The sequence below is a fragment of the Elephantulus edwardii genome, unplaced genomic scaffold (assembly GCF_000299155.1).
Source record: "Elephantulus edwardii isolate Elephantulus edwardi_28Jun2011 unplaced genomic scaffold, EleEdw1.0 scaffold00126, whole genome shotgun sequence".
In the NCBI taxonomy this organism is placed as follows: domain Eukaryota; kingdom Metazoa; phylum Chordata; class Mammalia; order Macroscelidea; family Macroscelididae; genus Elephantulus; species Elephantulus edwardii.
The window spans coordinates 3363884-3385349 of record NW_006399876.1 but is presented as its reverse complement, the minus strand read 5'-3'; the positions used below and the strand labels follow the sequence as shown (position 1 = coordinate 3385349).

At 52.7% G+C, this 21466-nt stretch overlaps 1 pseudogene; it reads left to right on the top strand.

Annotated features, from left to right (window-relative positions):
- LOC102868957 overlaps positions 1 to 20243 on the top strand; it is a 21238-nt pseudogene extending 995 nt beyond the window's left edge.
- The last annotated feature ends 1223 nt before the right edge of the window (positions 20244 to 21466 follow it).

Here is a 21466-nt window from a genome sequence, read left to right as displayed (position 1 = left end):
GGAAAATCAGGTGTGCCCACCTGAAGACAGCAGAGGGGATGGGAAAATCAGGTGTGCCCACCTGAAGACAGCAGGGGGAGCTGTGTTGGCACCAGCAGGCTCGAGGGAAGGAGGGGTGAATCTCTCCCCTCCACCTCCACCTGGGTGGCTGGTGATTGACTTCCTGAGGTGAGGATCCCTGACAGCCAGGTGCCAAGGAGGAAGGCTCAGCCACAGGCCAGGAGGGATACTCACAGTAGCCTCAGGTGTATGGACTCAAACCTCCCCATAGGACCTTCAAGGCTGTGACCTTTACTGTCAGTGGCTCTCCTAGAGCACCTCTGGGTGGACTTGAACCGCCAGGCTTCAGGTTAGTAATCCAGTGCTTAACAGTTTCACCCCCGAGGAGCCAATGGCTACTTGAAGTCTTGTTCTGTTAGCCCTGGGAAGGCTCCTGGCGAGAGGTGTCATGCCAGCCGGGAGCCTGCAGGCGGCTCTGCACAGTCAGGGCTCTGGATGCAAAGCTATGCGGATATCGGGGTGCCCAGGGCTTGCTCCAAGCTGTTCCCCTGACAGCTGTCAGGCAGGTGGAGGGCTGAGGCTCCCACACCCTAGAGGCAGAAGTAGGAGAACCTGGGAGCTGAGGGAAGCACACCCTGGAATTCAACAAGGGGGCCCCACCTTCTCCACAGTAGGGAGATGTCCACTCTGCTCAGCACCCCAGCCCCCAAGGGGCCCCCAGGCTGGGCTTGTACCCTCGTCAGGATTCAGTTTGTTGGGCCCAGGGTGATGATCTCACTGCACTGTCCTCTGGAGAGAGGGACCCACCCGGCCCAGCTCCAGCCAGCCAGGCCTCAGTGCCTGGAATGCCGTCCCTCTGGCCAGCTCAGACTGTCTAGTATGAGGGTAGACAGGAGTTCGAGGCCAGGGACAACTCGGGCACTCAGCCTTCCCCTGCTGCAGAGGGTGCCGGCCGGGTGGAGACAGGTGCACAGAGTGGAGGACACCCCCGGCAGGACCTGTCCCAGAAAGCGGAGACTACAGAGCCCGGGGCCCCTTTCAGAGTGTGAGCCCCCGTTGTGAGGATTTCAGGCTTCTAAGATTGCTGTTGGGGATGGTCAAGCCGATTCCAACTCATAACGGCCCTTTCATGACAAGCACGGGTCACCAGGAGCTGTTGGGTGGATTTGAACCACTGAGCTGTCAGCCGGCAGCCAAGTGCCTAATGTGCCGCCAAGCTCCTTTGCTGAGATTTACCTGAGATTTACGTAGACAAAGGTCTGAGCACAAACCCCTGGGGGTGGGGAGGGCGTGGCTTAGGAACAGAAGGTGGTGTTTTATGGGGGTCAGCTGTGTCTGATGATGGGAGTGGGGCTCCTCCAAGGGGGGAGGGGAGGGGGACAGGGCAGGCTGGACACAAAGTGCTCCTGCCCTGGGCTGCACCCCTCCCTGTTCCTCTTTGCAAAGCGGCTGTAGGGCCCACCAGGCTGGTGTTGCCTATGGGTGAAGGGAGGCCCAGGCAGCCTCCCTCTCACCCGACTGCCCGCCAGCTCACCGTGAGCCTACCCTGGCAGCCTCTGGAGCCAAGCCCCAGCCTTCTCCCCAGGCAGATTTGCCCCTTAAACCCCAGGGCTGCCTCAATGCATCAGGAGAAGTGCACCCTCCCCCCACCCCAGGGCCTTGCCTGACCTGCGAGCAGATGGTACAGCCCCCACAGCCCCTCTCCGAGGGTCCCCGAGGGTCCTGAGCTGGCATCCACGATGCTGTCCTCACCAGCCAGCTGTCACCGTCACACTGGGCCTGGCTCCTACTCACTGCCCCCTGCTTCCTGTAAACAGCAGACCCGAGTCCTCTGCACAAGTCCAAGGCGGCCTGGATCCAATCTTAGCCCCCACCTCAAGCAGGACCCTCGGCTCTGCCCACTGCAGGTCCAGCACCCGACATTTCCATGGTGCGGTGGCATCTCAGGAAGAGGGCAGGGCAGGAGGATATGGGTGAGGTGGGAGCACGTGCAGACCTGGCGGGTGCATAACCATTGCGCCACCAAGGCTCCTTTGCTGACATTCAGGCAACAACAAAGATCTCAAACAGAAAACCTGGGGCCTGGGGGAGAGGGTGAGGAGGTGAGGGATGAGAAGATGGAGGTGTTGTGGGGTCGTCGGTGCGGGCATGTGAAGAGCAGGTACCCGGGGCCCACACTCTGCTCAGCTCTGAGACCCGAGGCCCCACCGAGCTCCCAGGATCCTGAGCCTGACCCTGGCGGGCCCCCGCACAGGTGCCCTGAATGGTTGCAGATAGCAGTGCCCGCAGGCCATGGCTGACTGTGCAAGGGTCAGGGACTGCCCCCACCCAGCTCTCCCTACCACATCCAGATATGATGCCAGTTTGCACACACAAACTCTCGCATTCTTACACACACACTTACACAAACTTTCATACACAAGCCTCACACCGTACTCACACCCTAACACATACACACACTGACACATCAGTGCACACACATTCACAAACATCACACACACACAAGCTCACACACTAACATACATGCACACACACACACACACACACACACACACAGCCCAGGCATCCTCTTCACTCCCAGCCTCTCCCCTGGACTGGGGAGGTTCTACCCCCACCTCCCCTGGCCTGGACAGCCTGGCGGTGTGGGGCACAGAGATGTTCCAAATTGTTTCCTCTTCCCTCTGCCCTGAGGGCTCACTCAGTCCCAGGCAGTGGGGACCTCTGTCCAGACCCTCACTGCTCCTGACCCCCTAATATGATCTGTGAGTCAGGCAGGGCCGCATGGGGTAGGGCATGGTCAGCATCAACCAGGAACCTGCGTGGTGTCCAGGCCAGGCTGAACCTGGGACACATGCAGGGTCGTTCTGAGCCTGTACATCCAGCTGGCAAATGTCACGTCTTGGCTGGTCAGCTGAGCCAGAAGCATTTCCAGGAAAGTTGTCCTTGAATGTCCTGAAATTTACCCTCGTCCTGTGTATCCACGGCCCAGACGTTGGCCAGTCCCCAGCTCAAAATCCTGACATGTCACTGGCTTCCAGCCTCATTTGGGGCCCTATGTTAGGACTGCCCACCCCTGAACCAGAGGACGTACTTAGACTGGAGGGCACTGACCATTCAGATGGTTCCTGGGTGAAGGATGGGAGCCCATATCTTGATCTACCCTAGAGAAATCAAACTCGCTTCAAGGACCAACTGGTTGAGCACATGTGGCCCACTCAGAACCCAGACTCCTCCTCATCCTACATGTCCACTGTATAGTTAGAGTTGCTCAGAATGGCATCCTAGTAATGTACACAGCGCCACGTCCAGGGCCCCCACATCCAGGGTCCCCCATGTCCAGCCTGCTGCATGGGTGACAGAGAAGCACTTGGGTGTCTTCAGCATGACGTGCTCGAAGAAAAGCGTGAAGCACCAGCCCCGCCGGAGGGGCTCAGAGGCTGGGGAGCTCACAGAGCCTTGAAAGCCCCCATGGCACCTCCTGTCCACCCTGCAGGACAGAGAACTAACTGCCCATGAGGTTTCCGAGGCTGCCATCGCTACAGAGGTAGACAGCCTCACCCTTTTCCTGTGGTGAGGGATTCGAACCCCCAACTTTTGGGATAGCAGCTCAAGGCTTAATCTACTGCCCTCCCAGGGCTCTTATGAAACACCACAGCAGGTAGTTTTGAAGAATAGACTTAGCAAGGTCTTACCAAGGGCACATGGGCTCTTTCCATGTCATGGTTCCATAACAAGGGATAATACTCTCCAGGTGTCTGTCTGCCCTCACGCCTCCATGCCCCCTGCTCCTCTCATAACTCAAGAGGGTTGAAGGTAAGGAGCTGCCCTGCTCTGGTCTGACTTAACTCATAAAATAGCTGGGAGTCGGGGGGAGTGGAAATCCTTCTTTCCAGGGTCTTGTCGACAGAACGAGGGTCAGGAACTCAGCACCATTTAACCCTGAACACAAGTTGTGTGGTACACACGGAGGCACTCCGTCCCCAGAGCCTGGCCCTCAGCTGTCACCTGAGACCTGCCCCAGGGGACCCCCTGCACAGTGCGCAGTTTGGGGGTCTCCACACCTCATCTTTTCACTTTATGATGGGAGCTCAGCAGGGTGGGGTGAGAAAGCACAGTGGGTTCCTCTTATCCCACATTCTGTCTTTGCAAACTGATCTGCTCCCTGAAGCATATGCTGAGCCCCCAAGTTGACCTTCCCACTCTCACTGGGGACAAGTCACCCAGCGCACGTCCCAGCCAAGGTCAAACACACAGCCGCCCAGCTGGCTTTGTCCTTTCCCGGTCCTCTTTATGCTGCATGTTACCCGTTTGTTTTGTGCGTTTCATTGGTGAGTTTGCTGTTTAAATGCCTCCCAGGCTGAAGAGCCGCCTGTTGTTTGTACCCCGAGCAGATTCCAGCTCACCGTGCGCTTGTCACTACACAGTGGGCCCCTGTGGGTCCAGCTCCGCCCGCAGCCAGTGCTGTCGGGACACTGGCAGCCCATCCATCTGCTAGAGGAGCTTCCTTGCCGTTGACCTTGTCCTGGGCCAGGCAGAACGACCTTGCCAGGGCCCGGCTCCTCCTGGCAATGTGTCCAAACAATGAGAAATAAAGCCTCTCTCACCGCCCTCCCCCCACGAGCTCCCCACTCTGCCCCCCCACGAGCTCCCTACTTACCCTCCCCACTCAGCCCTCCCCCCATAAACTCCCCACTCTGCTCTCCCCACTCTGCCCCCCCCCCCTCTCCCCCCCCAGGAGCTCCCCACTCATCCTCTGCCTGCCCCCTCCCCACTCCATCCTCCCCCCATGAGGTCCCCACTCTGCTCTCCCCACTCTGCCCCCCCCAGGAGCTCCCCACTCATCCTCTGCCCGCCCCCTCCCCCCTTTGCCTTCCCTCCTCCTTGCTCTGCTGTCCCCACTCCGCCTCCCCACCCCCGCTGTCCTTCCTCCAGCACAGATCTGTTCGTGTTTCTGGCAGTCCATGGGGTATTCAATAGTCTTCACCAGCACGGCATTCAAAGGCATCGGTTCTTCTCCAGCCTTCCTAATTCATTGCCCAAGTTTCACATGTATATAAAACAACCAAAAATATTGACGCATAGTTTAGCCACCTGCCGCTGGAAAACCAACCTTGGGAACAGGAGTTGGATTGGAAAAGTCAATAACTGGTGAAGCTTCTTCTCACGTCCTTTGGTATGTTGCTAGGAGGGGCCAGTCCTTGGAGAAGACATCATGTGGGGGACATCAAGTGCAGGGTCAGTGTAAGAGAGGAAGACCCTCCACGAGAGGGACTGACTGACGCAGTGACCATGACCATAGGCTCCAGTCTACCGGAGATGATGAGGACTGAGGACGGCGCAGGACAGAGCCAGGTGCACATCTGTTGTGCAATCAGCTCAGTAACAACAGCATAGAGACCTTCCCAGATCTACACCTTTGTCTTAGAGACTGTGGGGGTTTATGGGGGCAGGACAGTAATGGATGTGGGTTTTCCTTTGTCTGTGGGGGAGGGCAGGACAGCGGAGTGTGAAATGTTTTAGAGCATTTCCTCTGGGTCCAGGTGCTCAGACCTGGGGATGGTGTCCCAGGCTTGTCAAGGTCCCAAGAGAGCTTGGCGTCTTCTGTGGCCAAAAAGGAATAATTCTCAGCATCATATGATTTCAGGGTAGGTGGGCAAATGTCAGAAGGCTTCTGTTTTGGTAAGGAAGTTTGCCCATTGCCTCTGCTAGGCTAAGAGGCAAACCTCTCCCCTTTAAAGGGGTAAAGCAAAGACTCAGAGTTACTTTAGCTCAGAGCATCGTGAAAGGGGAGTACAATGATGGGAGAGGTCAGTCTCTTATTTTTCTATCGATGAGTTACTTGAGTAAGACATTCTTTTGCTTAAGGTTGTACAAAGCCTTAATTTCACACTATTGCAGAATATTTTTCTTTTTTTAAATTTTTTTAATTATTCATTTCAATGAAAATTTACAGAAACTTTGGATTTCCATTCATTCATTGTTGCACTTTTCTCCCTGCACACCCCTCCTCACCCCAGTTCATTCTTCTTTTGAAAAGTAAAAGAAAAATTCTTTCATTGTTTTATAATCCCTCCCCCCAGGTCCACTACACTAATGCAGCCTTCGCTCTGGACTCCTGTCATGACTAAAACACCTAACCACATATCCCTTTTAAACAGTCTTCTCTCTCATCTGTTTCAATGCAGTATACATTATTTATCCCATCTTTCTCAGTCTCCCCCCCAAACCTGATGTCAGTCCTGTTTTACAACAGTGGAACCATGCAGTATTTGTCCTTTGTGACTGAGATATTTCACTCAGTATAATGTCCTCCAGGATCATCCATTTTGAATAATATTGCATGAGTTCGTTGTTTTTCAATGCAGTGTAGTATTCCATTGTGTGAATATATACCACATCTTCTCTATCCATTCGTTTGTTGATGGGTACTTGGGTTGTTTCCAACTCCTGGCTATTGTGAACAAAGCCACAATAAAGATGGGTGTGCATATATCTGCTTGGGTGGCAGTTATGGTATCTTTGGGGTATATTTCCAGTAGTGGAATTGCTGGGTCAAATGGTATCTCTATTTACAACTTTTTGAGAAAGTGACATACCTCCTTCCACAGCGGTTGCACCATTTTACACTCCCACCAACAGTGAATAAGGGTTCCAGTTTCTTCACGACCTCGCCAGCATTTGTTGCTTGCTGCTCTATTAAATTTTGCTATTCTGTCTGGGGTGAGATGATATCTCATAGCTGTTTTGATTTGCATCTCTCTTAGAGCTAGGGATTTGGAACATTTCTTCATGTGCTTGTTGGCCATCTGAATGTCTTCTTTGGTGAAGTGTCTGTTCATATCCTGTGCCCATTTTGCAATTGGATTGTTTACCTTTATCTTGTTGTGATGCTCAAGTATTTTATAAATTCTAGATATAAGTCCCTTATCTGACATGTTATTACCAAATACTTTTTCCCAGTCTGTGGTTTCCCTTTTTACCCTGGTGGAGAAGGTTTTGGATGTGCTTAGGGATTTGATTCTAGAAGGTCCCATTCATCTATTTTACCTTCTCCTGGTTATGGATTTTTCAGGATACTTGGAAGACTGTTTATGTTGTGGATTAGGACTTCTAGAGTTCTTCCAAGCTTTTCTTTAGTGAAGTTTATAGTCCTTGGTTTTAGTCCTAGGTCCTCATCCACTTTGAGTTGGTTTTTGTAGTAGCTATTGTCCTACTAATGAGGTGTCATGGGGAGTTCTAGGGGCTTAGTGTGAAGGAGCTGGGATTTACAGCCTCTGAAAACCCACTGGAGGGCCAGCTCTGAGTGGTTCCCAGACAACACATAAACCACCACCTCCAAGGTGCTACAGCCGCCAGTCATCTGTTATGTTATAGACCGCTGCAACACCGTGGCTTGGCCTAGGTGGACCTTACTCTTCGAAATGATACCCTTGCATTTGAATCTTTGTCCAGGGCTGTAAACCATTTGACTTCTATTAGTATTAGTATTAGTATTATTAATTTGTGTGTGTACACTCAAATCAGATCTGACTGGTACAGCAGAGCATCTGGTGGATTTGAACCATGCACCTCTGGGATTGCAGTGCAGCTTCTTGCCACTAGGCCACCAGAGCTCCCCAACCACTTGACTTCTTAACTGCTGCTTACCCGAGTGTTGACTGTGGATGCGACGAAAATAGAATCCTTGACAGCGTCAACCTTTCCTCCGTCTGTCATGATGCTGTCTGTAGGGCCAGCTGTAAGGATTTTTTCCATTTTCTTGATGTTGTTGAGGTGTCTTGAATCTTCTGCAGTGTTTCAAGTCCTCTTCACTTTCCACAGCACGGCTGTGTCGTCTGCGTAGTGCAGGTTGTTGATGAGTCTGATTCTGACTCTGACGCCACATTCTTCATCCAGCCTCTTGAATGATTTGCTCCGTGTACAGACTGACTAGGAATGGAGCGGGGACACCGCCCTGATGCACAGCCTCCCTGGCTGAAACCCTGCAGTGTCCTCTTGTTCTGTCTGAATGGCTGCTTCCTGCTCCGTCTAAGGATTCACATTAAGTGTCTGCACTTCTCCATCTCCTCCGCGTAACTTGTGATTTATTACTATCCACACGGCTGAGTGCCTTTGCACGGCCATCCAAGAGAGGTGGAGAGCTTTATGCCAGGAATGACTGTGACCAAGCACGAAGCGGCTGTGAGGGAAATGCCCTACAAAGAAAACGGAGTGTTAGAGCAGCTCTGTGGAGACATGAGTTACAGCGCTGCTGGCTGTGAATTCAGTGTCGACAGATTAAATACGGACTGTGAAAACCCATGCGACATCCACAGCCCAACGCCCCCGGAGTGGGGGTAACACCCGCCTGCAGGACCACAAGCCACAGCGAGCCACCGTCCAGGCAGAAGAGCAGCGTGTGTCCCTAAACAAAGCTCCGAAGGTAGGAGGGACAGGAGGACAGACCCAGGGAGCTGGGCCCTGTGAGGAGAGTGTCGTTACACAGAGGAACGTCTGACAAATGTCCTGAAACAAGACAAGGGTGTAAGTCACCGACCTACCGACTGGAAAACTGTTTACTCTGTAAACTTTCACCACAAACACTAAGGTGGCCACCGAGCCACCGGGCTCCTCCTGACCAATCCCGAGGCTGCAGGAACCTGCTGCTGTGGTCCTGGGTCCACCAGCGCTGCGACTTCACAGAACGTGACCCGTGGGAAGGATGAGGACCCACCACTAAGGAGATAGAGTCACGGAACTGCCAGACGCAGTGTCACGACCCAGCCACGTCGACATGTACTTGGTCGGGGGCAGGGGTCACATAAGTCAACCCGCGATGACTAACTGGAAATGGGGGGTTGCGTCCTCCTAGTCCCGGCTGTCCACTTCAAAGGCACAGCCGTGAAAACCACAGCTCCCTGCAGACACGCGTGGGGACTGACACACAGCGGGGTCTGGTCCTGTGTAGAGAACCCAGGTGGCCTGGCAGGCAAGGAGCTGTGCTGCCCACCCAAAGGCATGCGGATCAAATGCCCCAGCTGTTCTTCGAGAAGGCAGCCTCCTCCCGTGCAGTTTACAGCCTCTGGGAACCCACGGCAGGGTCAGCTATGTGTCGGGTCCCCCCCAATGGCACATAACAACAACACTCCAGCATGAGGGAGCTCTGGTGGCCCGGATGGCTGTGGGCTGTGCTGTAAACAGGGGTAGCACTATTCTGATGGTTCAAGTCCACCAGCCCTTCTCGGGAGGAAGGTAGGCCACCTCTCCTGTGAGTTACAGCCTCTGAGCCCCGCTGAGGGTCAGCTCTGAGTCAGTTCCAACATGACCACAATGAGAGGAAGTATTATTCCAACATGGTCTCCTTAGCATAACACAGAAGGAACACTGTTTACATATATAGTCATGTTTGGGGGGCTAGGGTTTTAGGGGACACACTTCAGCCCTCGTGCTCACCTGCAGGGGAGCCAGTCCTGCAGTAAGTCAGCTGCTCCACCCACTCAGTGTCGGTCCTAGGAGAAGCAGAGGCTCCACCAGACCCAAGCAGCATCTCCAGTGACTCCACAGGTGAACTGATCTGCTGTCACTGCCTGGCTCCCCAGGGGACCACCCTGAAGGCCTGGCCTGGCCACCAACTCGGAGGTGTCCCTAGGCCGCCAGGTCCAGCACCAGCCTGGACACTTGCAGGCCTGTCCTTGCCTCCACCTAGGGCTTGGAGCCCCTCCTGCATCCCCTCCCTGGGAGCCTTCAGCTCACGTCTGAAAAGAAATAAAAATCCAAGCCCACTGCCCTCAAGTCGAATGTGCCTCACAGCAAGCCTGTAGGGCAGAGAAGACCTAGCTTAGAATTCACAGAGCTGTGAGCCCACAGACGCCCCCGACACCCCATCTTTCTCCTGTGCAGCAGCTGGTGGATTTGAACTGCTGGCCCTCACTCCACTTTCCCCACCTTGATGTCCTTCTCCAAGGATGGGCCCCTCCTGTCTGTTTCACCCTCTTTCCCTCCAGGCAGGGTGCTCATTGCACTTTCTCTAGAACGGACTTCTGTTCCTGTGGCTCATTTAACAGTCTGTCGTGTGCTCGATACGCTTTGCCAACCTCACCATGAAGAGGCACCAGTCCTTCAGCCTTCTTCATTCATTGTCCAACCTTCAGATGCACGTGAAGCGACTGGGAATACGACGACGTGGGTCGCGGCACTCGAGTCCTTGAAGCGGCGTCGCTGCTTATCGGCAGTTTGGAGAGTCTGGGCGGCACAGCTCCCGACGCAGCGCGCCTTTTCATTTCCTGTCTGTTGCTCCCATAGTGTTGATCCATGTGCGATGGGGAGGCTGCCCCAGGACGGTTTGCCTGTTGGTTCCGGGGTGCGGAGCTTTGTTTTCTGGATGTTGAGGTGTAATCCGTTTTGAAGGCTGTAATCGGTAATGGTCAACGCTTTAAAATAATCCTCTCAAAAACCAGAACCCTGTCCTAGCTTGACAGCAGGGGTCAGCACTGGGATATCCCCTGTGTGACTTTTGTCTCCTGCACTTTGGGCAAGCTGTCAAGAGGCACCAGTGCCTGGAGGACATCACGCATGGGCAAGCAGAGGGTCAGTGACAGAGGGGAGGACCCTCAGAGCGCTGGGCGGACACCGTGACTGTAAGAGCGGCCTGAGCACAGAGGAGGACGGTGCAGGGACAGAGAACGGCGCTTGGGTGGAGGACGGTGTGGGGGGCAGAGGATGGTATGGGGGTGGAGGACAGCACAGGATCAGCAGGGCTCCAGGGTCGACACCACCTTAGAGTCGATTCGACGGCTCCTCACAGCAACACGATTTGTCAAGGGCTGGGAAAGGGCATCGTGGTTGGTAGAGAAGTGGGCCGATGAACAGGGGGAGGACCGTCCACTGCAGCCACACTGGTGAACTCAGACACGCCAAGATCAGAGGCCTCCGGACCAGCCACCGCTGCCTCCTCTCATAACCAAGAGATGGAACAGCTGTCTGCTCCACTGGCATTGCTCGGGAGAGGTCATCCAGCCACCCTCCCCCTGGACCGGTCCCGAGCCACGTCACACAGAATCCTCTGGAATATTTGTAATCAATCTTAATCACAACAGTGTATGATAAGTGTAGTGACCCTCAGCCCGGTGGACGTGACTGCAGCAACGTCCCGAGCGTGTGAGGGATGGTGAACTGGCACAGGACAGGACAGGGTTCAGGTCTGTTGTTCACAGGGTTACTAGGAGTTGGGCTTGACTAGACGGCACCGAACAACAACAACTGCGGTGAATTTAACTATTTCACTGGTTATATGAATGCACATGACGTTACTGTTTTGTAAAAATCTTCCTACACTGAGTTTGAATATTAGGGAGCTCTGGTGTCTAGTGGGAAGGAGTCTTGCCAAACCTGAGGTACATGGTTCAAATCTACCAGGAGCTCCACTGGGGAAGGCTGATGGGCAGTCTCCTCTGGTGTGATTTACAGCCTCTGAAAACCCGCCGGAGGGTCCAGGGCACCTAACAAGAAGTTACATTGCTAGTTCAAGAGAAGCCTTGAAAACCTTCCTTCTCAGATCGCTCCTTCCCTCTGAAAGCTCTGGTGGTGTGGTCCGTAGGAAGCTGCGGTGCTAAGGCCACGGCCTCGCCTCTGCTGGTTTGAATCCACCAGCGGCTCCGCGGGATGGCGGGTAGGGATTTACAGCCTCGGAGAACTCACCGGGGCGTCAGCTGTGAGCTGGTTCTGACTCAGCGGTGATGAGTTATTCTGAAATAGTCATTGACCCAGGTTCACACACCACTGCCACAGCTGGAAGTGAAATTACCAGAGAACGCGACAAGGTCGGTGGTTTTACAAAATAGCTGTAAGCTTGTGGGACATGTGGATGATGAAACCACGTGATTGGAGGAATCACGATAATTGGGGAACAATGACCCTTGTGACAGGAGAGCCTAAGCAGGTCCCCCAAATATTCCAGGAGAGCTCTAGCCGCGTGGGGCGTCAGCGCGGCACATCAGCATGGGGCGTCAGCAAGGGGCATCAGCACGGTACATCAGCATAGGGCGTCAGCGCGGGGCGTCAGCACGGGGAGGCCGGGCTCGGAAAGGGTTCTTGTTACCATAACTCACTGCCGGCCTTTATGTGTAACCCGCTCTGCTGAAACACTGTGCAAAGCTTTCATCATCAGTCCTTTAGTGACACCCTGTCAGCGTCACCCAGCGCGCTCCACACCCCCCACCCCCGCCAGTGACACCCAGCTCTGTGAGGTTCAGGGGCGCCTCCTCAGAAGGCCCTGCCGCCTGAGCTGATCTCCCCAGATTACGTGATGAGGTTTGGGTTCTCAGTAAGAAGGTAAAGCCTCTTAAGGGAAAGGCTGATCTGAGCCCTGGAAGTCACCCCCACCCTAGTGCCAATGAGTGGGCAGTCCTTCAACCAACCCAGAGCGGCAGGCAGCATGGTGGGTGGCCAGGGGATCAAAGTGAGGGAAACAGACCCCTCCCTGCTCCCTTAGATGCTCAGACACCTGCCCAGGGGCAGAAATGGCATCCTCAGTGCAAGCGCCCTGGGGGAGATGGAGGGGTGAAGGAGGGAGGCCTGGGGGAAAGGCAGGCTGTGAAGAGGAGGGGGGGCAGTGACCAAGGGGGAGGAGAGTGACCAGGGACAAGGGTGACCAGGGGGACGAGGGTGACCGGGGGAGGAGGGTGACAACAGAAAGGGGAAGACCAAGAAGAGGAGGCAAAAGCAGAGGGAAGAGGCCCACAGGAGGAGGGAGGCCCCAGGGAGAGGGTGACCAGGGGGAAGAGAGTGGCCAGCAGGAGGATGGTGACCAGAGGAAGGAGGGTGAGCAGGGTGAGGAGGCAGGAGGAGCCTGCTCTACAGCAAAGCTGCACATCCTGCTGAACTGAGCCAGGCAGGTCAGGGAGGACTTCCTGGAGGAGGAGAGGCTGGAGCAGGAGGAGGAGTCTGGCATGAAGTGGATGCGCAGAGTGTCCAGGCCAGGCTGGCATGTTCCTGCTGAGGAGGGCGGCATATGCCTGGCCAGAGGGACACATTTCTGATGTTTGTGTCTTTCCCCTGAAGGTTCTTGAACTCCTGAATTCCCTGAGATGACTCTAGACCAATCACCAGGCTGCTTCCTTCCCCTGTACTAACTGTCCTAGAATCTTACCTTTCTGGCTGGCTGCTGTCAGAGCTCAGGTTCTCAGGCTGCATAACCCCAAGGGTCACATGGGGTCCTCATTAAAATGGCAGATTCCCATGTGTGCTCCAGAGACCAGAGGAGACCCCACTGGGGGTCTGGTCCAGTGGCCACACTGGGGGCCTTGGGCCCTAATGACCACCGCTTTGTGACGAGCCCTCTCTCAGAGCATTTGTGGAGGTATGATGGGGCCGCAGACATGCCACTGCTCCTAGTACCGTCTGTCCACGGCGTTGTGTTTTGTGTGTTTGGCTCTTGGGAACCACATAAGAGCGGAGTAGAACTGCTCCTTAGTTTTCAGGGTTACGACCTTGGTGATTTTGGAAGCAGATCCTGAGCTTTTCTGGAAGCATCTCTGGGTGGCTTCGAATCACCAACATCACGTCATCAAGCGTGAAACTGCTGCATCCCCCAGAGACTGCCCTCTGTCCCTCTCCATGACGTATCACCTTACAGAAACAACAAATACGCGGCCACAGAGCCAGTCCCTGCACCGTGACCTTCCATCTGAGGGTGTTTGAGTCTATAACTTTTTACAGGGGAATGTTGGTGGGTTTGAACTACTGACCTTTCAATCAGCAGCCTAACCCTATGTGGAAATAAAGTTTTCTTTGTTAACTGATGAGGCCATCCCTGCGTGGGTGTCAAATCAACATAACCAGAGCTGAGTAAGAAAAGAGCAGGGTAAACAGGGACAGAAGCCAGATGGGGTGATGCCCATTGTGTCTTGCTGAAGGAATGAGACCAGGGCCTTCTCAGCGCTGCTTGAGAGAGCTCGCCCCCACCTGCGGCTGGTGCCCTGGATCCCCACTTCCAGCTCCTGAACTGGGAGACAATGGATTTCTGTTCCTTAGAGCCACCTACGTGTGACCTTCCTGTTACAATCTTGCTGGGAGACTCAGGCAAAGCCCGGATAGGCGCCGAGAGCCAGGCTGCAGTGGGTGTGCAGGGACAGAGCTCTATCGCTCTGGCAACACTGTTTCCAGAGCTTTTCCTGGTGTGAGAGGCACCTGCAGAGCGCAGTTCTGAGCAAGCATAGTCCCCAAGGCCCACAGCCACGGAAAAACCAGGCTGTCTCATCTGCCCAGCCCAGGAGACAGCAGATAGAAAGACAAATGGAAACAGGAGACCCAGGGAGGAAGCAGGGAAAGTGCGGCAAGCCATTTGCCAATAAAACACAATGTGCACTAAACGTTGAATGGAAGGCCAACTGGCTCTGCAAGCTTTCACACAATCACAAGAAAAGATAGACTGTCATTTATGATTGATTTTCAGAAGAAAAGTCAATGGATCCCAGCCCTGTTTCACTGATCCCCACACACAGGTGTGCACACACAAGCGGCAGGCAGGCTCAGTTCGCCACAGCTTGCTCAGTGGAACAACACCGTCCTCTGTGAAAGCTGCGTTTCACAGCCACGTCTTTCCACCCTCAGCGCCACCGCTCATGTGGGAATCATCACATCAATCACCACAAACCTCATTTCCTTTCATGAGGGAGCCCTGGTGGCCCAGGGGGTAAGGCATTCGGCTGTAATGGATCTGCAGGCGAAGGGCGAGGCTGTCTGCTCTGTACAGATTCGCTGCAGTGGGGACCCTCTGTTCCACCCTGTAGTCATTGTGAGTCACAATCAAGTGGATAGGGGTGAGTTCCCTGGTTATTTGGGGAGTTTTGTTACTTCATGAACAAAGTAACTCTGGTGGCACAGAAATAGTAACAGTGTTACTTCATTAACAAAGTAACTAGTAGCTTAGATACAGTATCTTTATGTGGCTGAAAGGTTGCCAGTTCTACTCCACCAGCTGTTCTGCAGGAGAAAGATGGGCGTTAAGGCCCCGCAGCCAAGAACCCCGCCGTGGCCACTGGGAATCAGAAGAGGCTCAAGGGCAATGGGCTATACATTTGTTCTCAGTTTGGTGGTGCAGTGCGTTATCTGTTGGGCTGCTAACTGAAAGGTTGGTGTTTTGAATCCTCCAGCCACCATGAGGTAAAAAGATGGGGCAGCGGTCTCCTGTGAAGATTCCAGCCATGGCAACCCCATGGGGTGTTCTGCTCTGTCCTGGGAGGCCGCTGTGCGTCACACTGAGTCTATGGTAGCGGGCTTCTCGGTCTTGACCCTGCCCTTGGGCTGTCATGCTTGAACAAGTCTCTCACCCCCTTCACCCTCTCCAGCCTGCAGTCCTGGCTCCGAACGAGCAAAGGCACCACTGCTCTAAGGACCGCCATGGACATTGGCTGGGTGGGCACTCAAGGCCCTGTCCTCCTTCCCTCCTCCCTGGGCCAGGTCACATCTCCTGGGCTTCCCATGGTGAATGTCACCCAGCGGGGCAGAAGGTGCCCTATTCCTGCACAAGGCCCTCAAGGAGCAACCATGATGAGTGGACTCACGTGGGGTGGACACTGTGGGGGGATCCAGACGTGTAAGGACGAGGGTGGTGTCGGGGTGACGTTAACAAAACACCATGAAGTGGAGGGCAATGGCAACAACTGTCCTCTCAGTTCTGGGGGTCAGGAGTTCAGAGTGTGGGCAGGCCCTGCTCCCTCTAGAGGCTCTGGGGAAGACCCCACCTTGTACCTCTCAGTCTTGGTGGCCCAGGGGCTCCTCTGCTTGGGTTTGATCACCCCGATCTCTGCCTGTGCCGTCACATGGTCGTCCTCCCTCTGTGCGTGCCACTCTGTCCCCGTCCTCTTCTCTAAGGACACCGGTCACAGTGAGGTCGGGCTAGGACCCGCCTTGCTCCAGTACGGCCTCATGTTAACCTTCCCACTGACCCGCCTCTGAGACCTTGTGGGTGAGACCACCACAAGGAAGCAAATCCTGTTAACAGCAGCAGCAGCAGCAAGGATCCTTTCGGTTCACAGGGCAGGTGGAAGTCATGAGCACAGTAACCTGTGGTTATCCAGCGGGCTGCAGCTGGTCTGAGTGTGCTCAGGGCTGAGGGCTGGCCACAGGGAGCAGTGGGCTGAGGACAGGCCGGGACAACAGAGCTCGGTGGGATGTTCAGAGAGTCAGCTCAAGAGAGAAGGACTCTCAGGATATGGATTTAGGCAGAGACTGCAAAAGACGGGCGTGAGCAGGGGACACTCTCAACCCAGCTCCTCAATCCAGCTCCGGGAGCTGCCTCCTCACGTGCCTTTCGATTTTCACTCACTAGGGGGCACTTCCTAGCTCCCAGGCCCTTCCCTGCACTTAGAGCTCCCTAAGGACAGGGACGTCCCCTGGCTGGGCCGTTCTTCACCTGAGAGGTGGAGGGTCAGTGAAAGAGAGGAAGCCTCTCAACCAGGTGGACTGACATGGTGACGGCAGCAATGGGCTCAGGTGTATCAGAGATGATGAGGACGGTACAGGACAGGAAGGGTTCAGATCTGCTCTTTGTAGGATTGCTGTGGGTCATACTTGACCCTACAGCACCTAACGAGAGAGAGAGAGAGAGCAGACGGGAGGGAGGCAGGCAGGCAGACTACCTAACCTTGCATTGTTCGTGGTTTTAGTTATCTAGTGCTGTTATGGACTGAAGCTCAACGGCCAATTGGCAGCATCAGTATGGATAGTGAAGAGATTGAGATAGTTAACAGTTTTCGTTTACTTGGCTCCACAATCAACACTCTTGGTAACAGCAGCCAGGAAATCAGGAGACGAATTGCATTGGGAAAGTCGGCTGTGAGGGACCTCTCAAGAGTACTGAAGAGCAATGACATCAGACTGGAGACTAAGGTGCACCTGATCCAGGCTTTCGTCTTCATAATTATGTGCTATGCATCAGAGAGTTGGACAGTGAATAGGGATGATAGAAAGAGAATTGATGCCTTTGAGCTGTGGTGCTGGAAAAGAGTGTTGAATATACCATGGACTGCTAGGAGAACAAACAGGTTTGTCCTGGAGAAGGTGAAGCTGGAAGGCTCTTTGGAATCAAGTATTCTGAAGCTTCATCTGACATATTTTGGGCATGTTGCAAGGAGGGCCTGGTCCTTGGAGAGGGACATTATGTTTGGCAGAGTGGAGGGGCAGCGAAGGAGAGGAAGACCCTCGATGAGATGGATCGATTCTGTGAGTGGAGCAGTGGGAATAAGTGCATTTGAGATGGCTAGGTTGGCACACTATGAGTCGCAAGCGACTCGACGGCACATAACAACAGGTTGGCACAGGATAGAGCAGGGTTTAGAGCTCTTGTACATAGCGTTGCTATGAGTTGCAAATGACTTGATAGCACATAACAACAACAACAACAGTGCTGTTATAACAGAAATATCACAGGTAGATGCTTTCAATAAACAGGAATTGATTTGCTAAAAAAAAGAATCCCAAAAAATGACAATGACACAGTCATTGTGTGAGATTTATTTGCATAGTCCTGCATAAGCACTACATGGGACTTATGTGACCACACATGACTAAATGCTCACCCATCAAAAAACCCTAAACCTGGGACTAGAGAGCATTAGAGTGAACTAACTCAGTCCCACAAGGACAAATATTGTATGAAACCATTATTGTAGAATGAGCATGAGGATCCAAGTGTGGGAGGAGGGGGGAAGCAGAGGGCTGAGGATGTGGGGACGGGGCAGTGATATTAATCATGGGGTTGTAAAATTTGACGGGGGCAGGGGTGAGGGAAGTTGGAAGAACCTGGTCTGGAAAACAATGAGTTCTAATTTTGTAAATAAACTAGTACAATAAAAAACTAAACAAACCCTAAACCCACCATCATCAAGTCAATTCCCTCTCAAAACAACCTTATAACTGCTCCATATGGGATCAAAATGTGTAAATTTTTACAAAAACAAACTTCTCATTCTTTCTTCTACAGACCTGCTGGTAGGTTCAGTCTGTCTCAGTTAGCGTCTAAGTGCTTAACCTCTGTGCCACCAGGACTCCATATGATAACTTGTTCATGTTAGTCATTCACCGCACAGGGCCCAGGTTCGATTCCACCTTATGCCCAGTTACTGCCCATCCGTCAGTGGAGCTTGGTATTGCTGTGATGTTGAATGGCCATCAGTGGAATGTCCAGAGTAAGATGGACAAGAAAGAAATGCCAATAATCTCCTTCCAAACATCAAAGAAGACACTGTGAATGCCTGAGGCCTGAAAGCTTGCAAGCCTTCATCCAAGGTCCAAAAATTGGTCTTCCTTCACCTGAACAGAGGAGGAAGGAGACATGGAGACAGGAGCATATGGAGGATGTGGTCAAGGGCCTCCATCAGACCAGAAGAACTGGATGGTGCCCACCTACCATTACCAAACACTGTGGTCAAAGATCGCATAGAGGAAGCCTAGCCAAAAGGGAGAAAATGCAGAAGAGAATCTCAAATTCTCATGGAATCGAGAATTTCTGGAGTCTTGGAGTCTGGACGAATCCCTGAAACTATGCTTTTTAAATAAAAAATAGCCCCTGATGTTATCTTAAAGTGGAACAGTAGTTTAATGTAATAAACAAAGGACAGCCTTGAGTATTACATCCCTTAAAAGAAGTATCTATAGAGGGAGCTCTGGTGGCCTAGTGGTAAGAAGCTGTCCTGCCCACCAGAGGGACTTGGTTCAAATCTACCATCTCCTCTGGGAGAGAAAGAGGGGTAAATCTCCTCCCGAGTGACTTACAACCTTTGAAAACCCGCTGGAGGTTCAGCCGTGAGTCGGTTACAACTTGACAATATTCAACAATAACAAACAGGGTCAAATTGACAACAATCAGTTAGACAGCTATACAGAGGCAGTGAGTTTATGGTAATGGGAGAAGCCCCTCAGACGAGGACAGTGAGAACCGAGGCCCAGCTTGAGGGGTGTCCCCAGCATCGCTGATTGGACACCCAGACGTTGTTGGGTTGGTGCCTGTTCTACTCTGTTCATTCCCAACAGCAACAATGGCAAAAGTCTGTTTTTAAAAAACCCATATGGACCCCAGTGTTCTGGTCCACAACTAATCATGTGGGTGGGTGGGAGCTGGCAGTGGTCATCCCACTGGACAGCGAGGGACAAGAGTCAGGAGGAAGCCCATGAAACACTCAGGAAACACATCGCTCTCTGGAGGCCGACGCCCTCCTGGTTCGCCTCAGCCATGCCCTGAGCCCGAGAAGGAGGATGTGGTGGGGCCGTGCGTTGGGGGTTAAATGATGACACAAGCAGGGATTCTTTTTTTTAATTATTATTTATTTATTTATTCTTTTTACGTGTGCACCATCAAATTGGATCTGACTGGTACAGGAGGCGACTGTTCCTCCTTCTTCAGCAGAGCATCTGTTGGATTTGAACCGCTCATCTCTGGGATTGCAATGCAGTCTCCTGCCACTAGGCCACCAGAGCTTGCCACAAGCAGGGATTCTAAGTGCACACGTGCTGGAAATGAATTATGACCAGTTGTTGCAAAGGTCGACTCTGTGAAGATTATTCACATTCATTCTGCCATCATTTTGCAGCGTTCTGATAAAAGGAAGGATTGAGAGGAAACTTCTCCAGAGCAGCTGTCTGCAGCCTCAACAGAGACAGAGAGGTTGGCTGAACTCACAGGTGCCCCATGGGAGTTGTGGGCTGGTATCATTGTCACCCTCACATAACTGTTTGGCCCTCCCATGTCGATGTTCGCACACAAGCCGTGTACCAGATGATGGATCAAGACTTTGCAGCACTGAGTATTTCCCGTTTCACAGACGATATAAACAAAGACCAGCCAGGGGTTGTCCACCTACTTCCAATCCACAGGCCTGAAAGAGCCCAGAGTCCCCTCACGGTTCACGAGACTTCTGGAGCTCCAGCCAGCACATCTCCATGGACGGCCAGAAGGAAGAGGAAATGCCAGTCCACACGGTAGCTCATGTCACCGTCGGGAGAGTGAATCAGCGGTAGAGCTGCCCAAGCCCCTGTACTGGATGAGCACGATGCTTATCGGAGGCCCCACAGCCTTAGACACCTGGATCAGTAACCAAAATCCACAATGGTTCCGTATTCACCAAGAACCTGGCAGTCAGAGGCCAGTGGTCAGCAGATCTCTCCGACAGCGGTTGGCAGACAGACTGGAGCAAATCCAACAACATTTGCAAGAGTTGCAACAAGACAAGGAAGAGCTTACGTGACAGCTTTCTTCCCTAGAATAAGACAGTAGACAAAATTGGGAAAGATAAAGTATCCAGGGACCCGTCCTTGGAGAAGGACACCACGCTCAGAAGGGTGGAGGGACAGGGCAGGAGAGGGAGACTCCAGATGACGTGGATTGACACAGTCACTGGGACAATGGGGGTAGGGGTGTCGGAGTCAGTGGGACTGGCTCAGGGTCGGGCAGGCTTCAGAGGTGCTGCACATACAAAAGTTATTATGAGTCGCAGGAGACTCAACGGCTTATAATAACAACAATCTATTAATTTTAGGAAGTATAAAGCTGAGAACTCACTTTTTCTGATTTTAAGGCTTAATATAAAGCCACAGTAATGACAACACTATTGGCATAGCAGGAATGGTCATTTAGACAGATGGATAGAGAACCCAGAAACAGACTCACACGGACACAGTCAACTACCTCATTTTGACAAGATATTAAAGCTGTTCATTGGAGTACTCTTTTCAACAAGTGGGCGTCCAGAGCCAAAAAAAAAAAATAGAATCACAATCTAAATCTCAGATTTTATACAAAAGTTACTCAAGATGAATCATGAATTTTCACGTGAGAAATCAAACATTTAAAAGAATAATTACAGAAAATCTTTGTAATCTAAGGCCAGGAAATTAATTATTTTCACCAAAGAAACATGTTGATATACTAGACTTGTAAAAATTTAAAGCTTTCACTCTAAAATACTCAAGAAGGAGAAAGGACAAGATGGAGAATAATTATGTACAAATTGACGAATCAGAAAAATACTAGCCTGGCCCAACCTCCAAAGGGGGCTGAAAGGCCCTCACAGAAGAGGGGATCTAAATGACAAGTGATCACGTGAAGAGAAGCTGATCTCATGAGACATCGGGAACATGAAAATGACAGCCTATTGGAATGGCTGAAGAAAAAACAATGACAATTGTTATTGAAATGTCAATGCCAAAGGTCATTGAAAATACAGATAAGCTGAATCCCTCAAACATGGCTCTTAGAATTGTAAAATGCTAGACGGAGTTCTGCCACCAGACGGAGTTCTGCTGCCAGACGGGCCAGGAAGAGACCCAGGAAGAGCAATAGTCAGCCATCCACCGCGGAACTCCAGAGGAGCGAAGACTACCCACCACTGTGTGACCCCGGACACACAGGGTGCTGCTGCATAAACAACCAGCAGCGCCCAAGCCCCGCCCCCACCTCTTGGTGGTCGTGTCCAAGCCCTGCGCTCCTTAC